General features: G+C 36.9%; 1 pseudogene; it reads left to right on the top strand.

Moving 5' to 3' along the window:
• The first annotated feature begins 755 nt into the window (after nucleotides 1-755).
• Nucleotides 756-1539, top strand: LOC100714498 (tubulin alpha-1B chain-like; annotated as a pseudogene).
• The last annotated feature ends 5730 nt before the right edge of the window (nucleotides 1540-7269 follow it).

Raw genomic sequence — 7269 nt, 5'->3', positions numbered from 1 at the left:
AACAAATATTTTGTTATATACTAAATCATTGCATCTGTCCTAAACATTTATAAATTATTCTTGTTATTATTCCCAATGTACTGCAGTTTAACAGACCTTTACATCATACTGGTTATTATTAGTAATGTAGACATTGCTTAAGTTATATAGGAAGATATGCAACGGTTATACACAAATACTGTCATTTGATATAAGATAATTTAGTAGCCAAAAGTGACCCTAGAACCAGTATCCTTTGAAATCACTGCCTGTGCATTATTCAAAAGGATCCCACTAAGATAGTATTTGTGTAGCTCGAGAAGCTGGTAGATTTGTGCTAAGCTCTGCCTAAATTCTAGGGATTGACTCTAACTGTAAGTGTTGGTAAAGTTTCAGAGACAGAAAACTAGGCATGACATTTTAGCTGCATACAACAAAACTAAATCACATAATCAGACAGAAACCCACAGAACGTGATGTGACTAATTACCCTCCATGTACAAATAAAAATGACATAAAATGGACTAAGTGCTTTCCAGCAGGATGGAGGACATATTTCTGGATCATATTTCACACCTGAAATTTTGTGTAGTGCCAATTTTTTTAAGGCAGGAAAAGTGGAGTAACCCTATTTATATGTCAAAGCATTCTTAAAATTTTAAAAGAGTTCACATGTATTTTTCCTCATACATTAAAAGTATTCTGGAGGCTCTGGGTTTGCTTATCATCATAGGAAGGGAGTCCCCCAAGAACCCAACAAGTGCTGGAATATAGTAGAGCACTATAGCTCCATCCTCACCACCCACACCAGCCCAGAGCACTCTGTGCCTTTATGGAGGACCTTGAGGCAATCTATGACATCTGTTGTAGAAACTTAGATATTGCGCGCCTCACATACACTAGCCTGAACCCCCTTATTAGCCAGATTGTGTCTCCCATCACCACTTCCCTCAGATTTGATGGAGCCAGGAATGTTGATCTGATGAAATTCCAGGCCAAACTGGTTCTCTATCCCCACATCCACTTCCCTTCGGCCACGTATTGCCTCTGTCTTCTCTGCTGAGAAAACCTACCGTGAACAGCTTTCTGTAGCAGAGATCACCAATGCCTGCTTTGAAACAGTCAACCAGATGGTGAAATGTGACCTCCGCCATGGTTTCTCCCTGTCATTATCACGGTGATGTGGTCCCCAAAAAATCTTAATGCTGCCATTGCCACCATATGAGACTAAGCATAGCATCTAGTCTGTGGACTGATGTCCCACTGGCTTTAAAGTTACCTTAATTACTGGCCTCCAATCATGTTGCCTGGTGGTGACCTGGCCAAGGTACAGGGCTGTTTGCATGCTGAGTAACACCACAGCCATTGCTGAAGCCTGGGCTTGCCTGGACCAAGAGTCTGATCTGATATGTAACAAGTTGTTCACTAATACATGGGTGAGTGGATGGGGAAAGGGATGTTTCTGAGGCTCAGGAAGACACGGATGTCCTCGAGAAGGACTATGAGGAGGTTGGCGTGGCTTCTGTTGAAGGAGAGGAAGAAGAAGGAGGGGAACACTAGTTATGCGCTAGTTATGCGTTCCATTCATCCCTGAGTCATGTCAGCTCTCAGAGCCTTGGCTTCAGTGTAGCTGAGAAGCCTTAAGTTGTGCTGGTTTGAACATGTCTGTGATCTTCTGTGAGTGTGCCTCCTTTCCATGTGTACCTCTGATTTCTCCATCAAGTCTCAAAGTAAAGTAAATGCTTTAAGAAAGGGAAAAGAAGAACACAGTTGTGTAAAATTGCAGAAGAGGATGATCTGAGATAGCAGTCCTCAGGGGATGACATAGAAGTAACAGATGGTGATAAGTAAATAATTTCCCCAAAGGAAGAAGAAAGAAAAGAAAAAATGGTATATATTTGAAAGAGTTTCAACTCTGTCTAGACAGCATCAACCTAGTAAGAAATCAGCACTAAATTTGGTCTTATACGTCATAGAAGATTTTTAATTCATTTCATTTACTCAATTCAACCATTCCTTTAACTTGGTCATTCATTCAAAAAACACTTGAATATCTTTTGTACATCTAGTTATCTGTCTGGAGAAGCAGGCAGGCATAACAATATATATTCATATATATTGGATACTATTCCATTTTTTCCAATCTATCTCCATGTCACAGTCCATAAGAACATATTTATTATTTATTTCAAAAGATTAGAAGAATTTAAGATACCTAAGGGCTTGCATTGTTAATAAAATATTTGCAGTAACAATTAAAAATTCCATCAGCTTTCTGAAAGATAGTAGAATACTTTTGCAAGAATCATTGTTGATAATTCCTGACTCCAACGACACTGTTACTGAAGAATTCTGGTAGAAAAGAGAAGGAAGAGAGAACAGAAAATGCCAGCACAGTAACTTTCAAAAAATAACCTCATATCTGAAAATACACAATTGATATCTAAAGTGTAATATCTAATCAATATTTGAGCTTTTCCTCCCTGTTTACTAATGTAAAATGTCCTTTATGTACTCAAATTGAACGTCTGATCTTAAGTACAGAACAATATCACATATGTCTTTTGATTACTGCAAAAGCTCATGATTATATATTTTCATGATATGCCTTTAAAATATGCTGCATGAGAATAATCTCCTCATGGGCATCTCTTCTGCCAGTAGTTGGGGAATACCATCGCATGATTTTGCAGTCCCAGGCTAACTACAAACCACTGCTATAGAAGGATTTTTCAGTTCTTTCTTTCACTGTCTGACACATTTCCTTGCCTCACAAGACTGTCATTTTCATTCTCAATCCAATTTACCTAATTTTTCTTTCATAAAGTAGCTCCGATTGCACTAACATTTGAAGTGGAATAATATCGTACCATTAGAGTTGCCTGTTAAGTTCCCTGAAAATAATGCTGGCTCACTTCCACTTCTCATTCAGCCTGCTGGTAGAGAGGCGAGTGTTTGCAGAGACTGTGTGGATGTGTTGGACAGAGCACTGTTCTTCCTTCACTTGAGAAAATGACCTCTGAAGAGGTACGTGTGGGAGAAAATCACACCGTGGTTCATTCTCTCCTACTCTCCCTCTTCCGTCTCCTTCACACCCCTGCTTTCCCTTTCTCCTTTCCTCCCTCCTCCACTTGACTTAATGTAAGGAGAGCTACCATCATGTGTATTTATTTAGATAATTACTACCTCTTGTTTAAATTGGGCTGGTATCAACTGATCATTGGTAAATGAGTTGCCACCTATCTATCGTTCCTTTGTGAAAGTGGGCCACTATATTGTACAAAGAAGAGCATCACTGAAGTGCTTAAAATTGATTCTTCCCTAATAATCATTTAAGAGGAGGAAAAAAAATAAGAAGAATGAAAAGCAAATAAATGATTTCCCTTACCAGCGCAGATTTATTTCATTTGGATGAGTCACAAATTGCATTTGGGAAAGTAAAAATTATCTGCATAGTTTTTATAAGTAGCCCTGGGGATAGAAGTAGTTTCTTACCCTGGAGTTATTTTAATAATATAAAATAAAGCAATATTAAGAAAGTACATGGCAAGAGCTCTCAGAAATTTGTGTTAAGGACCCTAATTTAGAATTATTCCACTGAAGCTACATGGCTTTCCCCAGGCCCCCAGTCTCTTGGGAGCAGACCAGTCTGATGGGTGATGTATGGTTTAGAAGCTATTAGACACTGATAAATCCATTTAAGAACACAAGGAGGAACCAGAAAGCCCAAGGCACTAGGGATGCCCCAGGAAAGTAAACTGTGTGACACTGGTTGCCAGGAAACAGCAAACTAAATGCAATGGAAAAAGTAAATGGAGCAACTTAAGAGGACGTGCAGCTCCCAAGCATGCTAGAGGTGGAAGCAGAGCAGATCTACACTTGGGTTAGAAATCAAACTGTGAGCATAGCCCTGTGGGGAGGAGGAAAACCTCATTTTACATGTACTCAGAGCAAAGAAATCAGTAGAAAAGAGGTGCTATTCAAGAACTCACTTATTTAGTATCTATAGGTCATCCCCAAAGTGGATTTGATGTAGCCCAGTTTTATCTCAAATTTAGAATATTCTGTTCTTTCTCACAAGTCATACCATAAAGTAGACAGACAAGATGTAGAATAATAAGTTATAGCCGGAGCACACATAAAGAGAATCTTACAGGAGTTATCATAATGTAAAGAGCTGGAAAAGACAGGGCTATTCTCTAGGACATAAGGGGGTATACTGAACGTTCAGTCCCACTCATCAACATTACCAGACTAGATTTACTGCACTATTTCTGCCCTGAGTTTCACCTTTCATCTCTCGGTCTGAGTCTCTGCCCCCATCTCCCTGTCTCCGTCTCCGCCCCCTCTCCCTCTCCTTTCCCTCCCTCTCATTATTGTTGGTCACTCTTATTTTCTGTTCAAGGCATTTTGGGAAGTTATTCTAAATATGAGTTCCTAATGGTAGTTTTATTCTCTAGTAATTTATATTTATGACACCTAGTTTGGGTTGTAGGTGACACGAAACATAGATATTGAAATTTTAAAGAATGACTGAATGTGTAATTTTATAAACCAGGTGGTTGCTTTTCCTTCCTTTTATGCATTCTATCAGTTCTGAAGTTAAGTTCTTTGAAGATAGTATATATTATTAGTGTTCTTTATTCTCATTGGTTAAAGAAGTTCAACATTAAGCAGCAAATCATATTTAAAGTGAACCTATTCATTAGGTTAGACTGAATGTCTCTATTCAGGTCATCTATTTTGATAAAGGCCAAAGCTGTACCAGCAAGATTCAAGTTAAGATAGCTAAATATTTGATATTCAGGGGTTTATTTTTAATAAAATACAAAAATTTAGCTTTTAGAACAATTTTTCTGCCATATTCAATGGCAGTTTAAATGCTAACTGAACACTAACTGAAAATTATGCTTCACAAACATTTGCACAGTCCCTTCTGATTGCTCCCACACGTTTGTCTGAGAAACTAAAAAAAAGAAATTCACAACTAAAATTATTAACAGTTTTATTCAATAAATCAGAAGATTTACCAAGACTCCAATTCATATGTAACAAAAATTAGATATAAGGTTGGATTAGTGCCAATGCTTTGTGTATCAATCAGCTACTGCCTTAGTATTATTAACTTTAACTTCTGAAAGTCAGCCAATCAGTAGTACTCATCTTGAAAAACCTACCAATCAGTGACAACCACACACATCTAAACATCAGGCAGTCAATTAACAAGTGCTTTGGGCCATTTTCTATGTTGCTGAAAGCCAACTGGTGGACCTCAGCCTTAACAATGACCACTTAGGTTACAGACCAAAGTCCCATGATCCCTAAATACCTCCACTTCAGAAAGCCTGCCTATCTCTGGAGGCTGACTGCCCCAAAGCCAGCCTAACCAGAGCCTGTATTCATGGAGACAATGTGCTCCAAATACACGTGTTACCTCCAGGCAAACACAAAGCTCACAGTTTTGCACCAGATATTAGCCAATTTTATTGTTAGTTTGCATCTCCACAGTTCCTTCAACAATTCAATCCACTTGTGGATATTTATCACTTCACACATGCCGTGGAGCTGCTATGCAGTTATCAAACTCAATATTTTCTAGGCTTGAGGCCGCTTTTACTATCTATGTGTGTATTTGAATACTTAAATGCCAAGTCCACTTGTAAAAACATTGGGCATTTGCTAGACAAGAATTTTATGGAGTATCTGTGCAGCAGAATTATTCACTGAAGGTACAAAATAGTGGAAAGTCAGGTATAACTGATATGTAGGCATAAGAGGTATTTAGTTTCTCATCTGGTGCAAAAATTGTGTCCAAAATTTAAAAAAAAATAAATCTCTTGACTAAGAGAAATTTATAGGAAGAAAAAAATATCAGTTGCAGTACAAGTTTTGATAGCCATCCACACTGAACAGTAAGAACAGTAGCTCAACTCTGATGGCTTTCAGACAGGCAGCTATTGAAATTACTTTCTTATTCTAAAGTAGCCAGCAGACTTTCAAGTACAAAAATTAAAAATGAAAATAATACAAAAAATATAATTGCTACACATACTGTAACTGAGGTTATCAAGCACCTAAATGATTCCTCTTTTTACAAAGTAGCTACCTTGAAAATAATGAGATGCAGAAAAAAATAGCTTTTGCTTCTGCAGTTAGTTTCTTCACAAAAAAAAACCCCTTTCTTTCAAGGTTATTGAGATTAAAAGTTTTCTGCAAATCATCAGAAACAGCTTAAATTTTTGCAGACTCTTTTAGAATTAAAATGTAACACTGAACTGCTTTTCAAATAATAAGTATACAATTTTAATTGTATAATGATGCAAATTAGGTTTACTCAAAAGTGAAGCAAAGGATGAATGACCTTCCACAAAGCATTCGCTGATCTATACCTACCCTGCATTATATTAATGAAAAATATCATTCTATTGGCATTTAATATTTCTATTGATCATAAAGTGATTATATGAAATCATTTTCTAATTTCATCGCTTTTCATCAAACTGAGTGATGGGTTTTTGAGGTTTTTGTTAGATTTTGATATTTTTGGTTCTCTCATAATCAAATATTCATCAGTTTTCCTTAAAAATACAATTGAGAAAAATAATAATTTGCTTGTCATATTTCAATGTTGAAGAAGGTATTTCCAAAATTCTTGTTGATCTTGTAAACAAGCCATACTGTAACAAATTCCACTTGTTCTTTATTTATGTTTTCCAGGTTTTTTTTTAGCATTAGTTATCCAAGTTGAAGAAGTTCAGTGTTATTCTAGTACTCCACAGGGTAAAGAAATTTGTTGAATGCATTAAAGAATAGCATACTGAAAAAATATATTCCTTTAAATGTCAAAACTTTTAACAATCAACTTTAGTACCATATGGAAAAATACATATTTTAACTGTGTGATTATTACAATATTTGCCAAGACTACTTTCGAAACATACTTTACCCCTTGAAGTTTCTCTTACAAAATTGTTGCATGTGAGCAAATAGAATCTTTGTGTGTAGTGTAGAACAAGTGTGCACTATTCCAGGGCAATGCACCTTCTATTGAGGGCTTAGCATTTGAATAATCACTGATCAAGAGAATCTGCACAACACAGTCTGAAAGAGAGTTTTGCCATGAAGGATGGAAGAGCCATTCTTAGACTTGCTAACTTCACAGGGGCACGTCCTAGTACACTTATGGATGATGCTGATGTTTACCATGTTGTATCATTAGCAACATTTGTGTGAACAAAAGAACAGAGTAAGTTGGGGTATCCACCATTGAAGTTGTCACAATACAAGCAA

Source organism: Cavia porcellus, unplaced genomic scaffold (assembly GCF_034190915.1).
Source record: "Cavia porcellus strain 051 isolate PalLab524CR breed Dunkin Hartley unplaced genomic scaffold, mCavPor4.1 scaffold_1, whole genome shotgun sequence".
Classification (NCBI taxonomy): Eukaryota; Metazoa; Chordata; class Mammalia; order Rodentia; family Caviidae; genus Cavia; species Cavia porcellus.
This window is presented reverse-complemented; position numbering and strand designations above follow the sequence as displayed.